At 40.5% G+C, this 20,998-nt stretch overlaps 1 protein-coding gene across 5 annotated transcripts in view; it reads left to right on the top strand.

Moving 5' to 3' along the window:
• The window catches only part of RERE (arginine-glutamic acid dipeptide repeats), a 474,067-nt gene that overhangs the window by 122,061 nt on the left and 331,008 nt on the right, over nt 1-20,998 (top strand). The window contains exon 1 of one of the 5 annotated variants that reach the window (XM_032301143.1): nt 1,319-1,654. The exons of the other annotated variants lie outside the window; for them this stretch is intronic. The gene's annotated coding sequence lies outside the window, so the exon portion shown is untranslated. Of the gene's footprint in view, nt 1-1,318; nt 1,655-20,998 lie in introns of those variants that run through there. 5 annotated transcript variants of the gene reach the window in all.

Raw genomic sequence — 20,998 nt, 5'->3', positions numbered from 1 at the left:
TAGCAAATGTGCATGTGTATGTCTGTTTAGCTATCTGTGGCAACAAGGCAGGACCCCTTGTTTCTATTCAGCCTGGCCCCATCCCCATCTTATTGAGAGACTATAGGCAAATCACTTTAATCTGACTAAATTTCTCTGCTTATTAGAAAGAGGGTACCTGATTATACAGCCACTCTATGGGGCCTTGGAAAGTCTAATTAACATTTATGAAGCTATTTGAGAGTTCCATGAAACTTGCCTGGAAGGGGAAAGGTGTAATAGCGAAGATACCAGAAGTAATCATTTAAATTTTGAGCATATACCTTTCTAATTTGGGTTGACACTGAGTGAACTTAATACTTAGAGTTTGTAATTTATAGGAATACATTTTAAAAATTACTATAGGATGTCTTCTTTGAGAGGACAAAATGATCTTAGCTATCACCACTAGAGATATGATTTAAATGTAGTTGGATTTAATTTTAATAAAATTTAGGAACTTGATATATATATTTTACTAGACTTAATTGGGGGTGATAAGTAACTAGTTTGAAATTAACAGTTGGTAATCTGTAAAGATGCACTTAAAAATTGAATTAATGAGGGAGTTGAATCTGGTAGCTGGTAGGTTATGTTTATTTAAAGCCACGTGGTAAGGAATGTGCATTTATTTTGCTTCCTTATTAGATGAATTTCAATCATGCACAATTTAAGCTATATCTTGTCTAACAGATGGATCTTTATTTACTTGTAGAAAAGGAATCGGTGAGATTTTTTAAACAAATGACTTACAGAGAATTCTTAATGTGAAAGGAAAACTGGGGTCAGAAATGTTGACACCAAACAATGCTGCATTCTCCCAGTGCATCTTTGAAACAAATGTTTAGCTTGTCTGTGATTGTTGGTTGTTTCATCTGCATTTGTTAGACGTCAGAGGTGGTTGGCATTAATATTCCTGGCAGAAGCAGAGGCAGCTCTAGGATGTGTGAAATGCTGATCACTCACAGGGATGCGCTGCCTCTTTAATATCTTGCTTGCAGATGCATTTTCTAGCTGACCATGCTATTAAGAGCTGCCATCAATCACGCAGGCTCCCAGTTCCGGCTGTCGGAGGGGAGGGAGGACTGGAGCGGGTGGAGGGAGGACTGGAGCGGGTGGAGGGTGTCCAAGCAACCAAGGAGATAAAATTGCCGCTGGCATTGTGTGTGCGCGCGCCCGCAGCCGCGGCCAGTAGGGGCGCGCGCGGAGCGGGCTGGGCTCCAGCCCAGATTTTGCGGGTTGCCGCCGTCTATGGAAGGCTGCTCTTTCTCTCCCAGTGTCTGGGTCACCGGCATGTGGCAGTGCTGGCCCGGCTGCCCGGGCTGAAGGAGCTCGAGCCAACTGCTGTGGCTGTGGGCAGCAGGCGCGGGCCGGAGCGGCCCCATCCCTAGCCACGGGCGGGGCCCCGCGCGGCCACCGCCTCCCAGAGCCACCAAGCCGCTGGGACCTGCGCCCGCGCCGCCCTGCCCTGCGGCCGTCCGGGCCTCCTTTTGTTTTAGCAAGTGCACTTCACTCCCCGAGCCCCCACCTGCCCGCCCGCGCTGCCCCTTCCCGCGGGCCCGGAGTTGGCGGGGCCCTGCGCCGGAGGAGGAGGACCAGGCCCGCAGTCTCAGCTCCTGCCGCCAGCGGGCCGCAGGCAAGTGGCCGGCGGCCTCGTGCTGCGAGGGGAACGCGAGTCTCGGGCCAGAAAGTTGGACGAGTGCGGGCAGGGGGCTCTCGAGGTGGGTGCACGGAGTGTTCCAGCCGACCTTGGAAAGATGAACTCGGGTGTTCCTAAGAATGATGGTGGCTTTCCAGGAACGGGGAGCCTGTATTTACTGAGTCCCATTGCGTTTCTGTTGGGCTCACTAGTTTTTAAATAGCTCAAAACTCTGGAAATCTCAAAGAAATCGAACAGAAAACATTTTTTGGGGGGGCGGAGCAGAGAAAACGCTAAATATACACGTATATGTATGTATTTTTTTCTTGTGAAAGGAAAGCGCTTTTGAAGCTGAGTGAAGTATAATGCTGAAGTCGCTGTTTGATCAGAAACTTCATTGCTTCACTGTGAAATAAATTGAAGTTTAAAAATAAAATGAATTTGTTGGATTCGATTTGAGGCTACTTAAGTGACAAATGAAATTGTCTTCTTGGACCAAACTACTGTTATTTTGTCTGAGTAGCGCTAAAATGCAGAGATAGTCTTGAAGAAGATTGTTTTTCGTTTAAATTGTTAAAAATTTTTTGGTGTGAGGTGCTGTCTTCCTTGTTTCTCTTCTCTTGTTTACTCCTGTTTTCTGAAACTATAGAGAGACCTGCTTGACCGCTTTTTGTTTGCTGAGAAAGAAACTCCTGTAATAGGTTACTTTGTTTTACTCGCAGCCTTTAAGCTTCCCTGGCGCACATGTGCCCCGCGCTCTGTGGGCATTGTTTGGCTGGAGGCCACTCAGCCGCACGGAAAATCTAAAAAATGGTCTGTGAATGAACACGGGTGTCTACAAAGGAATTTCATTTTCCCTTTGAAATTGTGTGCCTCTATGTTTTAAGATTGAGACGCTGAGTAAAAGTTGAAAACAGATTTAACAAAGTCCTTACAATTCTGTGCCAAAATTAATGTTTTGAGGTCTAGCCTCCCCCTCCCCCCCGCTTCTTTCTGGGAACTCCAAATTTAAGGTAGACATGATTTGAAACCTTACAGATGGGAACAATATCCCATGTGAGCACGTTGATCTGTGGGCAATTATTTCCAGAAGCACAGCCTACTCTACATTTTTATGCATGTGTTAGATTTGGGCTCTAAGAGGCAGTTGCCTTTCTGAATATTTACATTGCCTAGTAAATTACACAAGGCAGATTTTTAGATGCTTAACAGCAATTTCACAATAGTGTGGGGGCAGCAGATTTGAGCTTGTTTTTTTTTCTAACTGTAATTTAGCAGTGTTTAAACTATTTTATAAAGATCCCTGGGACTAGTGAAAGATGGTTTTTCAGTCCAGAGCACTTGAGCGCTCATTGTACTCTGGCTTGGGCTGGCGCTTGGCAGGCTGCACTTGAAATGTTATTTGATCTCGTTGCATGGTAGAATTGACCAAGCTTACACTTTTTCCCTCCCCGTGGCTGTTGAAAGCAATGCATCAACGAGAAGTGTTCAATAACATATTTAAAGACTTAACCCACATTCATTCACTCTAAGGTTTCCAGAAAAAGACCGTTTAGATTTTAGTCTTGTTTTGTGGTTTTTGCATTTATGAATTGAGGCAAGAGCTGACGTAATGTAGCTGTACCACTTCCTTTGTGTGTGCGTGTTTTTATAGCCTATAGGATATGTTCCAATCTACATGGTTGTGATTATTTCTGAAATGCCTGAGAGAGTGAAAGAGTGGGGGTGGGGGGGGGAGGGAGAGAGAGAGAGAGAGACAGAGAGAGAGTGAGTGTGTGTGTGTGTGTGTGTATTCCCCTCACCCCATCCCAGTACTTTCAGCTATATGGCAATTTAATTTTTTACATTGTAGGTTAGGGAAGGGAAGACTGTGATGGTAAACCCCGTTGACTTGTCAGTAAGGTTCAGTGAATTGTCTGTGTGCGATGCAGACTAGCTTTTCATTTTAATTAGTGCAACTGTGTACAGCTGTTAGGTCAGAATGCATTGGCTGCTCCTGCAGGGTAGTTTTATCTTACACTGGAGGTTTTATGGACTTGACTGGCTGTGTTTTTTACCGCCCCCCAGCCCCATGCCACCGTGCTTGCTTTTAAGCAAGTGATAGAACAAGACAAGCTTTTGTTTACTTATTTAATAGTTTGCTTGTGAGTGATTTATTTTTGGTTCTGAGGAAATTGGTAAACCATGTAACTTATTAGTATGTGTTATACTTACCATGCTTTTCCAAGGTCAAAGGGTTTTGCTTGCTGTTGTGTAGTCTGAGAAGCCGATGGAGCCATCCATTTTATAATGACATAGGAAGCCAATGTTTTGTGTCAAAATGGACAATAAAAAATGGATTCTTTGTTTGCTAGTCTAGGATTAGTTTGTAAAACTGAAACAGAAATAAACGTTAGCATCACTGGAGCTAAGGTGGCTAGAATGTTTCCCCCTTGTCTCTTAACCTCTTGTTACATTGTACAAAAGAACCTGAAGAAGCCATTGAGCAACAGCAGTTTGGCCATGGAATAGGTGGTAAATAGAAGCTTTTAGAAATGTCGCTCAGGGGCATGTATGGCCAACTTTATACTTCATAGTATCATTGGTTTCAAGTTATTAGAAAGCATTTATGAGTAGATTTGAGTCTTTGAATATAGGCATGTAACAAAGTCAGGCTCTTCAGGCTGTAAAATAGTAATGTGACTGACATAGGTTCTCAGTGATCTGGTCTCTTTACTGTCTGCTTTCCTTTTGAGGAGACACTACTGTCTAGAGCTGTTATTATTCACTGTGTTTTTAAAAAGGAGCAAAAGTCATAGAAACAAACTTGATTGAAGTCTGTTTATAACTAAAGCTTATATTATAAATGTGGTCCCTTTTTCAGAGGCCTGGGTTTGCTTATAGAAGATGGGGTCTGAGTGTTGTCAGGGAGTGAGATCTTGTGGGTGTGGTTGGGTAGAAAGAGAGCTTGTCTCAGACTAAGATATTTGTTAATTCATTGGAGAAATTGGTCCATCTTCAGACAACCTAGAATGAAGCAATGGAGAGCAATATTTTCTAGAAAACGTGATAATTTCATTGTAACTTATGTAGAAAATGTTTTCTCTATTTAAAATAAATTAAAACATTTAGATTGGCAACAGACTGCTGAATCCAAGGAAAATGGAGGGAAAAAGTATTCTATATCCAGTTCAAACAGGTTATATCACAAGTTCATTTGTAAGTCTTTTTTCAGACCATGTTATCCAATTCTACATACTAATGATGATTGGGGTCTTAGACTTGTCCTCTAAAATCTAATTAATCCATGAAATAGTTGACATACTTAAACATTTATAATTAAAAAAAACCATTGATGCTTAGTGAGTAGGAATATTAGCATAATTTAACTCAATTTTTAATGTATCATGGAACTCTGGTATAATCATTAATTTCTTCAGTAGTGGTAAATAGCTAGGCTGTCTGAGTTTGAGTTCTATTCCTAGTTTTGCCACTTACTCACTGTGACACCTAGGGTGAGTTTTTTAGCCTCTGTGACTGTTTTCTCATACCAGAAAATAATGAGTCTACCTAGAGGGTATATGAAATGCTTAGGACCATGCTTAACATGGGAAAATAGTGAATATTGAATATAGTGAGCACTTATTATATGCTAGGTACTATTTTAGTTGCTGGAGATAAGATGAAGCCCCTGTTCTCATAGAATTTATTTTCCAGTATAGGAAGACAAGACAAATAAAAATAAGCGTGATGATTTGTGAAATTTACAAAGATAATATCTCAGCATGTCAGTGAGCCATGATTGCGCCACTGGACTCTAGCCTGAGCAACAGAGCAAGACCCTGTCTCCCTGAGGGAGTGGGAAGTAGAAAACATTTAATTTTAGAGTATTAATCAGAAGCTGCTTGTTAAGATATTAAGAATATGATGGGTAAGTATGGGAGACCATTATAAAAATAAAGTGTTGAGGCGAGGTGCAGTGGCTCATGTCTGTAATCCCAGCATTTTGAGAGGCTATATTGGGAAGATACTTCTCTCTTGAGTCCAGAAGTTCAAGACTAGCCTGGGTAACATAGCGAGACCCTGTCTCTATTAAATAAAATAAAAATAGTAGAAGTAAGGTGTTTATGCTGTTAATGATTTGAAATAATCACTTGTTCTAAAACTGAACAATTAGATTGTTTCTCATATCTTGTTTTCCACAAGATGAATGAGCTTTTGTAGTTGTAGTTTTAAGAAAGGTCCATTTATATGTGACTGGTGGGCTTCAAAGGAATCAAAGAATGTGAATATACTTTGCATTTGAAAAATTGCTTAAGTCAAAAGCCTCCAGATGGTGTGTGCTGCTGTGTTCACAGCTGTATTTACCAGTAGCTCACCACATTATCTACCAATAATTTAAAAATAGCTGGGTAGAAACAGTAGTGTATTCAGGTCTTTGCTGGTTTTGAACATCAACAACAGTAGTGACTTTACTTGTATGCTTAGTATGGGAAAATAGGAATATTGAATATAGTGAGCACTAATTATATACTAGGTGCTACATATAAAGAGTAATAAAATGACAGTGAAAGTACCTACTTCTGCATGTTCTTAAGGATTTCTTAGTTGGGCCAGTTTATATTGTACACAAACAACCTTGAGTTTTATCTACAGAAGCCGATAACCAAGTTTTTTTTTTTAGTGTGGCTGTCTCTTAGGAATGTGGCTGGAGAAATTCTGTTGATCTGTCACTTAAAGATGTTTTTATTGTTTTACTCACCAACTTTATTATTTTAAACATTAAAAAAAATGTTAAATATAGGCTGTTCTGCCTATGGAGTAGCCATTCTTTATTCCTTTCCTTTTTGTTTTTGAGATGGAGTCTTGCTCTGTCGCCAGGCTGGAGTGGAGTGGAGTGGCGCAATCTTGGCTCACCACAACCTCCGACTCCCTAGGTCAAGCAATTCTCCTGTCTCAGGCTCTCAAGTAGCTGGGATTACAGGCATGTGCCACCATGCCCAGCTAATTTTTGTATTTTTAGTAGAGATGGGGTTTCACCATATTGGCCAGGATGGTCTCCATTTCTGACCTTGTGATCCGCCTGCCTCGGCCTCCCAAAGTGTTGGGATTACAGGCGTGAGCTACTGCGCCCTGCCTATATCACATTTTCTTTACCCAGTCCACCATTGGTGGGTACCTAAGTTGATTCCAATAGTGCTGCAGTGAACATATGAGTGCATGTGTCCTTTTGTAGAACAACTTAATTTCTTTTGCATGTATACCTGGTAATGGGATTGCTGGTTTGCATGACAGTTCTAAGTTATTTGAGAAGTCTCCAAACTGCTTTGCACAGTGGCTGAACTAATTTACATTCCCACCAACAGTGTATAACTGTTCTCTTTTATCCACAGCCTCACTAGTGTCTTGTTTTTTGGCTTTTTAACAATAGCCATTCTGACTGGCGTGAGATGGTATTTCATTGTGGATTTGATTTGCATCTCTCTGATGGTGATTAGTGATGTTGAACATTTTATCTTATTTGTTAGCCACTTGTATTTCTTCTTTTGAAAAACGTGTGTTATTGCCTTTTGCTTACTTTGTAATGGGGTTATTTCATTTTTGCTTGTTGAATTGTTAAAGTTCATTGTAGATTCTGGGTATTAGACCTTTGGCAGATGCATGATATACAAAGATATTTTCTCCTATTTCATAGGCTGTTTACTTTGTTGACAATGTTATTTATTTATTTATTTTTTTGAGATGGAGTCTCATCCCATTACCCAGGCTAGAGTGCAGTGGGTGCGATCTCAGCTCACTGCAACCTCCGCCTCCCAGGTTCAAGCAATTCTCCTGCTTTAGCCTCCAGAGTGGCTGTGATTACAGGCACCCACCACCATGCCTGGCTAATTGTTGTTGTTGTTTTTTTTTAAGTAGAGATGGAGTTTCATCATGTTGGTTAGGCAGGTTTCAAACTCCTGACCTTAGGTAATCTGCCTGCCTGGGCTTTCCAAAGTGCTAGGATTACAGGCATGAGCCACCATGCCCTGCCTTTGTTGATAGTTTCTTTTGCTGTGCAGAAGCTCTTTAGTTTAATTAGGTCCCAGTTGTCAATTTTTTGTTTTTATTGCAATTGCTTTTGAAGACTGAGACATAAATTATTTCCCAAAGCCAAGGGTCAAAATAGTGTTTTAAAAGTTTTCTTGTAGGATTTTTACAGTTTGTGGTCCTACATTTAAATCTTTAATCCGCCTTGAGTTAATGTTTGTATATGGTAAAAGGTAGGGGTCCAGTTTCATTCTTCTGTATACGGCTAGCCAGCTATGCCAGCACTATTTATTGAATAGGCAGTCCTTTACCCATTGCTTGTTTTTGTCAGCATTGTAGAAGATCAGATGGCTGTAGGTGTATGGCTTTATTTCTGAGTTCTGTATTCTGTTTCATTGGTCTATGTGTCTGTTTTTGTGACAGTACCATCCTGTTTTGGTTACTGTAGCCATAGTATAGTTTGAAGTCCAGTAATGTGATGCCACCAGCTTTTTTTTTTTTTTTTTTTTTTTTTTTGGCTTAGGATGTATTTGACTCTTCAGGTTCTTTTTTGATTCCATATGAATTTGATAATTACTTTGTTTAATTCTGTGAAAAATGACATTAGTAGTTTGATAGGAATAACATTAAATCTGTAGATTGCTAAGGAAAGTGTGGTCATTTTAATGATACTGATTCTTCCAATCTATGAGCATCAAATGTTGTTTTTCCATTTGTGTCATCTGTCATTTCTTTTTCTTTTCTTTTTTTTTTTTTTTTTTTGAGACGAAGTCTTGCTCTCACCCAGGCTGGAGTGTACTGACGTGATCTTGGCTCACTGCAACCACCACCTCCTGGCTTCAAGTGATTCTTCTACCTCAGCCTCCCGAGTAGTTGGAACTACAGGTGTGTGCCACCACGCCCAGCTAATTTTTGTATTTTTTAGTAGAGTTGGGGTTTCACCACATTGGTCAGGTTGGTCTTAAACTCCTGACCTCGTGATCCACCCACCTCGGCCTCCCAAAGTCCTGGGATTACAGGAGTGAGACCCACTTCTGGCCCATCTGTCATTTCTTCTAGCAGTGTATTCTAGTTCTCTTTGCAGAGATCTTTTACTTCCTTTGTTAGATGTATTCCTAGTTGTTTTATTTCTTTATGGCTATTATAAATAGGATTGCATTCTTGATTGGCTCTCCGCTTGAACATTATTGGTGTATAGACTTGCTGCTGAGTTTCGTACATTGACTTTGTATCCTGAAACTTTACTGAAGTTATTTATTGTACGAGGAGTCTTTTGATGGAGTCTTTAGGTTTTCTAGGTATGGAATCATATTGTCAGTGAAGAGCAATACCTTGACGACTACTTTTCCTGTTTGGATACCCTTTTATTTCTTTCTGTTGCCTGATTTTCTGGCTAGGACTTCCTGGATCTTTGAATGGAAAAGGAGAACTAAAACTGCTGGAAAATGTAAGGATTAAAGCAATCTGACCTTTAAAAAAACAAACAAACAAAAAACTAGTATTCTTCAGTTTTGCTAACAGGCCTAACGCTTAAGCAGTTATTATTAGATAAGTAGTATTTTATTTTATATGGTAGATTAAAACATTAAAATACTAAAAACAATGATTTATTAAATCAGTAGACTAGTTTTTAGAATGATTTTGGGTTTACAGAAAAATTGAGTAGAAAGTACAGAGTTCCTGCATCCCCCCAATCCCCAGTTTCCCCTATTAACATCTTAATTAGTTTGGTACATTGTTACTGTTGATAAGCCAATATTGATACATTATTTATAATTAAAGTCTATAGCGTACATTAAGGTTCACTCTTGGTGTTGCACATTCCATGGGTGAAATGTCTGATGACATGTATCTACCATTACAGTATCATGTAGAATAATTTTTACTGCTCTGAACGTACCCTATGTTCTCCCTATTCATCCCTCCCTCTCTGCCCCCAAGCCCCTGTCAACCACTGATCTTTGTTAATATCTCCATCGGTTTGGTTTTCCAGTTGTCATATAATTGTACTTATACAGTATGTAGTCTTTTCGGATTGGTTTATTTCTCTTAGCAAAAGGTACTTAAGGTTTCTCCAGGTCTCTGTGAGCATGATAGGTCACAACTTTTTATCACTGATAATATTCCATTATGTAGATGTACTAAGTATTTATCCACTCACCTTCTGAAGGAAATCTGGATTGCTTCCAGGTTTTGGCAATTATGAATAAGGCTGCTTTCAACATCTGTTTTTTTTTTTTGTGGTGAGATAAGTTTTCAACTCCTTAGAGTGAATGCCAAGGTGTGTGATTTCTGTATTGCATGATAAGAGTATGTTTAGTTTTGTAAGAAACTGCCATACTGTCTTCCATGGTGTCCCTTTCATCTTGCATTTACACAAGCAATGAGTGAGAGTTTCTGTTGCTCCACCTACTTGCTAGCATTTGGTGTTGTCAGTGTAGTGGACTTGTTATTAAATTTTTTTTTCATATGACTGCTCATTTCCGATGCCAGCTCTGTTAACAGTTTTATTTTGTCTACTCTTTGTCATGAAGCAGGAGCAACGAGGACTATAAATCTTATGTATTACATGTGCCTCATTCTATGCCTTGTAAGGGGAAAGCACAAAGTTTAGATTTAAAAGAAATAATACAAGCTAATTAAATTTTTAAATGGGCATGATTCAAGCAATGTAGGTTAGGGTTCATGTAAAATATGCTACAGTAAGCCCTTTGTATTCTTGGTTTCTATGTCCATGGATTTAATCAACTGTGGAGCAAAAATGTTAAAAATATTAGCTGGGTGTGGTGGCAGGTACCTGTAGTCCCAGCTACTCAGGAGGTTGGGGAAGGAGAATCGTTTGAACTGGGAGACAGAAGTTGTAGTGAGCCAAGATCACACCACTGCACCCCAGCCTGGGTGACAGAGTGAGACTCCATCTTAAAAAAAAAAAAAAAGTATACAGAAGAATATGAGTAGGTTATATGCAAATTCTATACCATTTTATATAAAGGACTTGAGTATCTGGATATTGGTGAGTGTCTGGATATTGGTATCTGTGAAGGTTCTGGAACCAATTCCTCTTAGATACCAAGGGCTGACTATAGTATTAATTTGATAGTGGTTCCATGTAAGTGTTCTTTCCCCTCAGTTTCCCTGTGTTCTTCATTTTTCAAGACATTTCATTTTATAAAATAGAGGGTTACTTTTCAATTTTAGAAATAAACCCATTCTGTTAAGGTCCTTATTTGCTAGATCTATGTACAGTTCAATGTTTGTATTATTTTCTTTATGTATTGAGGACGACTTTAATGTGGAACTCAGAAATGCAGAAGATTTGATCCTGTCCTTGGAGTTTGTAATATATCCAGTAATAATTGCAGCAGTACATATTCAAAGGCTTACTATGCAACAGACACTGTGCACTTATTAGAGGAGGTTAGAACTACTTCCAGGGTAAGCTAAGTTAGAGCATTTGACTCTGCATTTATTCAGTACTAGCTGCTTTTGTAACTTAACATCAACCTAATTGTGGCATATAAGTACCTAGTGCCTTGGTTGTGAAGATGATTTGGATAGGCGCTCCTGATGGTTATGCAGTTCATTAATTCTTGTTAACGGTTCTTTATTTTTATCAGGGACTTCTTTGAGTACTGATATAATAGGATCTTTCTCCCAGAACATAATTTGTGACTGAGCACATAAATTGCAGGTGGTTTATGTAACCCTTGAAGCCTATCCGTGAACCTCTCATTAAGAACATGTATTCTGGTGAGCCCTAAATCTATGTTTGAATTACTAGGAAGGCTTTGCATTTCTTATTGGCAGATTTGCTTTCTTAGATTGATTTGAGGCCATTGACTTGTACGAACACTTGTCGAACAGTGTTTGTGTGTACTGAATGGTTTATAAAGGATTCCCAAGGCTGCTGTCACCATATTAAACTGCTTTCTTTATGAGGACACAGAGTATAAACTTTTTTTAGCTCTTGGTACCAGAAAAAAAAGAACAAAAAAAAAAAATCAGACCTTCTGGGCATGTGGTTTGTTTTGTTTTCTAACTTATAGATTTAGAATCCTGTAACTCATCAAGTTTCCTTTGAGCTATTTGCTTATAAAATTTCCGCCACATCTAACAAAAGGTACAAAATGAACATGAATACATACTTTTTTTTTTTTTTTGAGACAGTCTTGTTCCGTTGCCAGGCTCCAGGCTGGAGTGCAGTGGTGTGATCTGGGCTCACTGCAACCTCCGCCTCCTGGGTTCAAGCAATTCTGCTGCCTACACCTCCCGAGTAGCTGGGACTACAGGCGTGGACTACCACGCCTGGCTATTTTTGTATTTTTAGTAGAGACGGGGTTTCACCATGTTGGCCAGGATAGTCTTGATCTCTTGACCTCGTGATCCGCCTGCCTTGGCCTCCCAAAGTGCTGGGATTACAGATGTGAGCTACTGTGCCCGGCCTGAATACATACTTTTTTTTTTTTTTTTTTTTGAGATGGAGTCTTGCTGTGTTGCCCAGGCTAGAGTGTAGTGGCTCGGTCGCGGCTCACTGCAACTCCGCCTCCCATATTCACATGATTCTCCTGCCTCAGCCTCCTGAGTAGCTGGGATTACAGGTGCCTGCCACCATGCCCAGCTAATTTTTTTTTTTTTTTTGTATTTTTAGTAGAGATGGGGTTTCACCATCTTGGCCAGGCTGATCTCAAACTCCTGACCTCATGACCCGCCTGCCTCAGCTTCCCAAAGTGCCAGGATTACAGGAAGGAGGCACCCGAATACATACTTTTATGTACCAGCTCCTTCAGGATTTCATCTTTTTGATTCTCCTTCTTTTCCATTTTTGCTTTGTTCCAAATCAAAGAGAAGCAATATTGTATAATTAAGAGTAGAGGCTTTGTGGCCTGTGTGGCCCCTGAGACTAGGTGTGTGACCTGAGGAAACTATGCACAAAGGTAAATACTTAATAATTCTTAGCTATTGTTCTCAACCAAATACCCTAATCTGTTTTGAAATTTTATTTTACATTGTCTGAATCTCAGTAAGCTGCCTTCAACCCCGTTTAAAGCCGTCCTTTAAAATTCTGTCTCTTGATACAAAGGTTTTAATTTCTGCCTAGAGATGATCAGTAAAGAAGTTGTGTAGGCAAGTGCCATGGACTGAATTGTATTGCCTCAAAATTTCATATGTTCAGGCCCTAGCTTCTCTTTCTCCTAGTGCTATAGTGGGAGGTGGGGACTTTAGGGAAGTAGTTAGATCTTGATGAGGTCCTGAGGGTGGTTGTCCTCTTGATGTGATTAGGGTCCTTATAACAAGAAGAAGAGAGACCAGAGCTGACCAGTGCTCAGTCTGACATGTAAGGACACAGTCCCAAAAGGTGGCCATTTGCAAGCTAGCAAGAGAGCCCTCACTGAGAAAGTGAATCTGCTGGCACCTTGATCTTGGACTTCTGAGCCTCTAGAACTGCAAGTGATAAATTTTTGCTGTTTAAGCCACCTACTTTGTGGTTTTCTGTTATGGGAGATTAATACAGAACATACATTTTATACATGCAGAAGATGATCAGTATGTTACCACAGGGACTGATCTTTTTGAGAATGAAATGAGTATTATACTTCTCTTGGTAGAAGACTTTATACCTACTGAACAGCTTTTACTGGCCTCTAGTTCCATCCTTACAGCTACCTTGTGAAGGAGGCAGAACAGATGTTAGCCTCTCGGGTTACACAAAATGAGATCCAAGTATAGGGCAGTTCATTTAATTTCTTGCATTTACAGTTTCCATTCTGGAAGTGGCTAAGCCTCTTAGTAGTTATGTTTTTTTTTTTTTTTTTTTTTTTTTTTTTTTACAGTATCCGTTGCTCCTTCTCTCTGTACCTTAATATTGTCAGTCTTATAATTCCTTTGCTCAGAAGAATATAACCTTTATTTTTAGTCCCTGTGGTGATTTTATTTTCAAGGTGAAGAACTCTCTCACTTCTTACATTCTGGCATGGGAACTGAAACTTCAGTGGTGAAATTACTGAATTATCTTTCCTGTCTCAGGGAAAAATATGAATTCCTTGACCTGCTATGTAGATTTGAAGTATAAAATTTCTTTGAAGTGTCATAACTCTAAGAAATGTGATATTATCTGAATTAGTACTTGTGATATTGTATCCTTTCATTTTTACCCAGGTGTTGGTTTGTTACCGAGTCTAGCTGATGAATGTCTGTAACAGGATAGAGGAGTTATTTGTAGCTATCTACAAACAGAAAATTGCTGTTTATTTTACTCAAAGTGATTTGAGTATGTCTTCTTCAAAGGGATAAAGCAGAAATGTCAGAAACTATAAAATTTAGCCAACTAAAGAAGAAAAACAACAAAGAAAAAAGACCAAAAAACCTAAATTTTGCCCTTCATTCTGAAAGAATCGAGTCTCCACAAAGTTTATATTCATAAGCCGTCAGAACATACTTAATTTGCTCCATTTTCCATTGAAATTTCAACAAAGGAAATTTTAAAAAACAAATTTTTACTTGACAAAACTATTCCTTTAGATTAAAATCTTGGAATGGATTCTTAAAAAAGCTTTATTGAGAGAAAATTTCTATACCAGACAGCTCACCCATTTAAAAATTATACCAATCAGTGGTTTCCAATATATAGCTGCTCCTTGACTTATGATGGAGTTGTGTCCCAGTAAACCCATCCTAAGTTGCAAATACATGTAGAAAATGAATTTAATTCACCTAACCTACCAGACTCCATAGTTTAGCCTAGCCCTCCTTAAACGTGCTCAGAACACTTACATTAGCTACCGTTGGGCAAAATCATCTAACATAAATCCTATTTTATAGGAAAGTGTTGGATATCTCATGGTATATATGTATGAATGAATGGATGGATGGATGGATAGACAAACGGACAGATAGATGGATGCTTTGCCCAGAGACACGATCATAGCTCACTGTAGCCTCCATCTCCCATGCACAAGTGATCCTCCCACCTTAGCTTCTGGAGTAGCTAGGAGGCTACAGGTATGTGCAACTATGCCTGGCTAATTAAAAAAAGAAAAAAATTTTTTTTTGAGTTGGATTGTTACTCTTTTGCCCAGGCTGGAGTGCAGTGTTGCAATCTCAGCTTACTACATCCTCCACCTCCTGGGTTCAAGGGATTCTCCTGCCTCAGCCTCCCAAGTAGCTAGGATTACAGGCAGGTGATGTGCCCAGCTGATTTTTGTATTTTTAGTAGAGACAGGATTTCATCGTGTTGCCCAGGCTGGTCTTGAACTCCTGACTTCAGATGATCCGCCTTTGCCTCCCAAAATGTTGGGATTACATGTGTGAGCGACCACACCCGGCCTTAAATTTTTTGTAGATATAGGGGTCTCATGTTCTCCAGGCTCCTCTCACACTCCTTGGTTCCAGCTATCCTCCTGACTTGGCTTTCCCAAGTGTTAAGATTATAGGCGTTAGTTGCTGTGTTCTGCCTCATGTAATTTATTGAATACCGTACTGAAAGTGAAAAACGGAATAGTTACTCAAAGGATGTTTCCCACTGAATGTGTCATTGTTGTACCATTGTTAAGTTGAAAAATCGTATGTTAGACTTTCTTAAGTTTGGGGATCATCTGTGTTCATAGAGTTGTGCAACCATGACCATATTACTAGAAATAGATTTTTATATGGCAATTTTTGGTGATTAATTGAATGCTGTTAGGTAATCTTTTTGTGTAAATTTGTACTTCTGTGAATAAGAATATAAGATGCTTCACTATTGCAATATGTAATTGGCTTAAGGCATTAAAACCCTGCTTTTGTTTACCATGGTCTGACATAAGGGAGTTAACTTCAGCCTAAGGTTATTAAATCCTTCGATGACTGATGACTCCCTTCAAGGTATGTATGATTAAGCAATTATGAATATGGTGTGAAAATGAGATGTAATCTCTTTCTACACATTATTTGCAAAAATTACAACTCTCCCCAAGTATTGTATACTCAAATATATTAGACACTGACCATTTTCAGCAGTTAAAGAATTTTTCATTTGTAGTAGAAAGTCAGAGTCAGCTTTTATGTCTCAGATTTGGTGAGTTTCTTAGTGTTAATTCCCAATTGGTTAATAAATGTCAAAAGGGCCCTTAAGGCTACTAGGAAGCCCATTCACTTGCCCAGTTTCTTAGATGACCGTTTCATATGTTGTCCTTTTATACTTCCTCCTTGGCCTCATGCTGGGTTTCCTGCTTAAATGAGAAAATCAAAGCAGTCTTAAGAGACCTTCTGCAGACTTCTACCATATCTTCATACCTTGCAGGGCATACTCTGCTTTCCGCACTGCATGTATAGACATGGAACTCTCCGAAGCGCCACCCATGCCCTCTCACATAGTAATTTCCTGTCTCTCATAATGTTGATGTTTCATTCTCCGCTGGATCATTCCCAACAGCATGCAAACATGCTGCTTTTCTCCAATCTTAAATACAAATTCTGTATTTGGATTCCACTGACTCTCTCAACTATTGCAGATTTCTCTGCTCCTTTTGTGGCAAAACTTCTCAATAAGGAGTTTTCTGTGCCCAGATCTTCAGTTCTCCTTTTCTCTTAAATCCATCTCTTGTTGCTTCAGGGACACTGCCCTTGTGATAATCACTAAGGCGTCTGCACTGACTGTTTCTTCTGTCTGGGATATGTTTCCCCAAATATCTGTGTAGCTTACTTTCCCACTTATGAGTCTCAGTGAGAGGCCTACCTTGACTCTTAGTCTCGGCTCCACTTTGTTCTTACTCTGTCCTGTACTCTGTAGTACTCGTCTTCATCAAAAACTACATCTTCATTTTATCTTCTTTCATTTTTTTTTTGAGATGGAGTTTCATTCTTGTCACCCAGGCTGTGGAATGCAATGGTGCGATCTCAGCTCACTGCAACCTCTGCCTCCCGGGTTCAAGTGATCCTCCTGCTTCAGCCTCCCGAGTAGCTGAGATTACAGGTTCCTGCTGCCATGCCCAGATAATTTTTGTATTTTTAGTGGAGACGGGGCTTCATCATGTTGGCCAGGCTGGTCTTGAACTCCTGACCTCAGGCAATCCACCCTTCCCAGCCTCCCAAAGTGCTAAGATTACAGGCGTGAGCCACCGTACCTGGATACATCTTTATTTTTATTGCTTATTGTTTTGTTCCTTCCGCTAGAATGTAAAGTCCTGAATAACAGAGAATTTTGACTCTCTGGTTTACTGCTGTATCCCCAGCACATAATAGGTGTCTGATAAATATTTGTTGAATTTCTACATCATTCCCTAGGATGCATGGCTGTAAAAATTACCTAGAAGGCTGGGCACAGTGGGTTACACCTGTAATCCTAGCACTTTGGGAGGCTGAGGCAGGCAGATAGCTTGATTCCAAGAGTTCAAGACCAGCCTGGACAACGTGGCAAAATCTCATCTCTACTAAAAATACAATAAATTAGCCAGGCATTGTGGTGTCCGTCAGTATTCTGAGCTACTTGAGAGTCTGAGGTGGGAGGATTGCCTGAGCTTGGGAAGTGGAGGCTGCAGTGAGCTGAGATTGTGCCACTGCACTCCAGCCTGGATGGTGGGAGTGAGACCCTGTTTGGGGAAAAAAAAAAATTTTTTTTAATAAAAAGAGTTTAAGCCGGGCGCGATGGCTCAAGCCTGTAATCCCAGCACTTTGGGAGGCCAAGGCGGGTGGATCACAAGGTCAAGAGATCGAGACCATCCTGGTCAACATGGTGAAATCCCGTCTCCACTAAAAATACAAAACATTAGCTGGGCATGGTGGTGCGTGCCTGTAATCCCAGCTACTCAGGAGGTTGAGGTAGGAGAATTGCCTGAACCCAGGAGGCGGTGGTTGCAGTGAGCCGAAATCGTGCCATTGCACTCCAGCCTGGGTAACAAGAGTGAAACTCCGTCTCAAAAAAAAAAAAAAAAGTTTTAAATGTTATCTTTAGTCCAGAACTACTCAGCTGCCTTCCTCGTATCTCCACTCAGAAGATATATCTCCACTCAGATGTCCAGTAAGTACCTAATACTTTACATGTCTAAATGAAACTCCGATATTTTTCCCCAAACCACATATCATTATGGAGTTTTATTTTTATTTTTATTTTTATTTGAGATGGAGTCTTGTTCTGTCGCCCAGGCTGGAGTGCAGTGATGCAATCTGAGCTCACTGCAACCTTGCCTCCCGAGTTCAAGTGATTCTTCTGCCTCAGCCTCTTGAGTAGTTGGGATTACAGGCAGCCACCACCATGCCTGGCTAAGTTTTTGTATTTCTAGTAGAGATGGGGTTTCACTGTGGTAGCCAGGATGGTCTCGATCTCCGGACATCGTGATCTGCCCGCCTCAGTCTCCCAGAGTGCTGGGATTACAGGTGTGTGCACTGCACCCGGACCTTGGAGTTTTGTTTTTAACTTCTTCAGCCAGCTGGCTTTAATGCACCAGCTCTTTTCTTTGGTATATACATTGTATCACCTGAAAAACCAGAGGTAATTGGAACAATCTTAGGCTCTTTAAATTAGTCTCATTTGGCATCTCCAAAGCAGTTACATTTTTGAATATTGAAAACAATTCTAAAAAGTACTGTGGCAATGAAAAGACATTAGTGCCATTAGGTCACTTTAATGGATACTTTTTTTATTATGGATTTTTTAGGATTATTTGTATTTTTTTGTTTTAATACTTGAAAATATGGTTTTAGCTTTCAAAGTAGGGAAGTAATGATACTTGTTATTGAAATTTGATGACTTTAAAATATTTTACTTATCATGGCCAGGTGCAGTGGCTCATGTTTGTAATCCTAGCACTTTGGGAGGCTGAGTCGAGTGTGTCACCTGAGGTCAGGAATTCAAGACTAGCCTGGCCAACATGGTGAAACCCCTTCTCTACTGAAAAATACAAAAATTAGCTGGGCATGGTGGCGCGTTCCTGTAATCCCAGCCACTCAGGAGGCTGAGGCAGGAGAATTGCTTGAATTGGGACCCAGGAAGTGGAGGTTGCAGTGAGCCGAGATCTTATCATGCACTCCAGCCTGGGCTACAGAGCGAAACTCTGTCTCCAAAAAAAAAAAAAAAAAAAAACAAAAAACAAAAACAAAAAACTTACGGTGTACTTATTAAATATCAAATGCTTCCTGGAAAGTCTTTCTGTGTGTAGTAAACTGTTGAATCAGAAAATGTGTAGTTTAAAAGTTCCTGTCAGTGGCAGCATCAAATTAGTTCTTTAAAACCCAAATTTGGGGTGGGTGTGGTGTGTGACCCCCATAATCCTGGTGTTTTGGATGGCCTAGAAGATTGGATTGCTTGAGCTCAGAAGTTTGAGACCAGCCTGGGTAACATAGTGAGACCTGTTTCTACAAAAAATTGAAAAATTAGCTGGGCATGGTGGCACGTGTCTGTGGTCCCAGTTACTTGGAAGACAGAAGCAGGAGGATGGCTTGAGCCCAGGAGGATGAGGCTGTAGTCAGCCAGGTTCATGCAGTGCACTCCAGCCTGGACCACAGAACGAGATCCTGTCTCGAATGAATGAATGAATGGCTGAATGAGTAAAGGGATTTCCTACTCATCTCTGGTATTTAGCTTCTCTGACGGAGACCAACTAGTGTTTCCTGTTTACTGCAATTGCAGAAGGCAAAGATGGTAGTGACTGGAAGGCTTTCCCATAGGGAGAGGTGAGGTTAACAGGCATCAGATTGTGCTTGGACTTGATTATCCTTAGTAGGAGCTACACTTATTATTTAACCAAATACTTTTGAACTTGATTATTTCTTAATTAATCATTCTTATTTGTTTTTAACTCTAGTTGAAATTTTTTTTTTCTTTGAGGCAGAGACTTACTTTGTCCCCCAGGCTGGAGTGCAGTGGTATGATCTCAGCTCACAGCAAACCTCCACCTCCCGGGCTCAAGAGATTCTCCTGCCTCAGATTCCTGTGCCCGGCTAATTTTTGTATTTTTAGTAGAGATGGGGTTTCACCATCTTAGCCAGGCTAGTCTCAAACTTCTGATCTCAGGTGATCCTCCCACCTAAGCCTCCCAAAGTGCTGGGATTACAGGCGTGAGCCACTGCCCCTGGCTGAAATATGTTGGTTTTAAGCCCCCCCTTTCCTGTGTCTGATACTTTGTGCTACTGTAACCGTTTTTATAAGCTTCTGTGTTTCAGCACTGATTTTATAATGTGAGAGGAGGGAAGGGGTTTTGTTTATGCCCAGGATTTTTTTTTTTTTTTTTTTTTTTGAGATGGAGTTTCGCTCTTGTTACCCAGGCTGGAGTGCAATGGCGTGATCTCGGCTCACCGCAGCCTCCGCCTCCTGGGTTCAGGCAATTCTCTTGCCTCAGCCTCCTGAGTAGCTGGGATTACAGGCACGTGCCACCATGCCCAGCTGATTTTTTGTATTTTTAGTAGAGACGGGGTTTCACCATGTTGACCAGGATGGTCTCGATCTCTTGACCTTGTGATCCACCTGCCTCGGCCTCCCAAAGTGCTGGGATTACAGGCGTGAGCCATGCGCCTGGCCCAGCCCAGGATTTTTTTTAATGATAAATTGTTTCTTCTTTTATGACAGTGGCTTCATGACACTAGTTTTTCTAACAAAATTGCCAGTAATTAAAGTGGATATTTTAATATACCTAGTTGTTATTTGGTACATTGATTCCTTGAAAATGTATTTGGTCACTGAAGTATTCTTTGAAATGAAGGCTTTTGCACACCGTGAACCATGAAAAATTTGAAGTATCTGTCTTTAATTACTAAGATCTTCTTGGTGTGTTCTAATGTAATCATTTAGGGCCAGTAGTAAAAACTAAAAAAAAACTAGGATTTAACCTGTGAAATAGTATTGTTAACCTGGCTTTGAAGGAAAACCTGTGACGTGTGAATTTACTTTTTAATTAAGATTAGGTTGTAATAGCCTTAGGGAGTTGGTAGCTGTGATTGATTGATTGATTGATTGGTTGATTTTGAGATGGAGTTTTGCTCCTCTTGCCCAGGCTGGAGTGCAGTGGCAAGATCTTGGCTCACTGCAGCCTCCACCTCCTGGGTTTAAGCAATTCTGCTGCCTCACCTCCAGAGTAGCTGACATTACAAGCATGTGCCACCCCTACTGGCTTGCTTGCTTGTTGATTGATTGATTGAGACAGAGTCTTGCTTTGTCACCCAGGCTAGAGTGCAGTGGTGTGATCTTGGCTCACTGCAGTCTCCGCCCCCTGGGTTCAAGCAATTCTCCTGCCTTAGCCTCCTGAGTAGCTGGGATTACAACCACCCACCAGTGCCCTGGCTAATTTTTGTATTCTTTTTTTGAGATGGAGTCTCACCCTTTTGCCCAGGCTGGAGTTCAGTCTTGGCTCACTGCAGCTTCCACCT

The sequence above is a fragment of the Sapajus apella genome, unplaced genomic scaffold, assembly GCF_009761245.1.
Source record: "Sapajus apella isolate SASKATOON/1434 unplaced genomic scaffold, GSC_monkey_1.0 scaffold43, whole genome shotgun sequence".
Lineage (NCBI taxonomy): Eukaryota > Metazoa > Chordata > Mammalia > Primates > Cebidae > Sapajus > Sapajus apella.
Note: the sequence above shows the minus strand (reverse complement) of the source record. Positions and strands in the feature narration are given on the sequence as shown.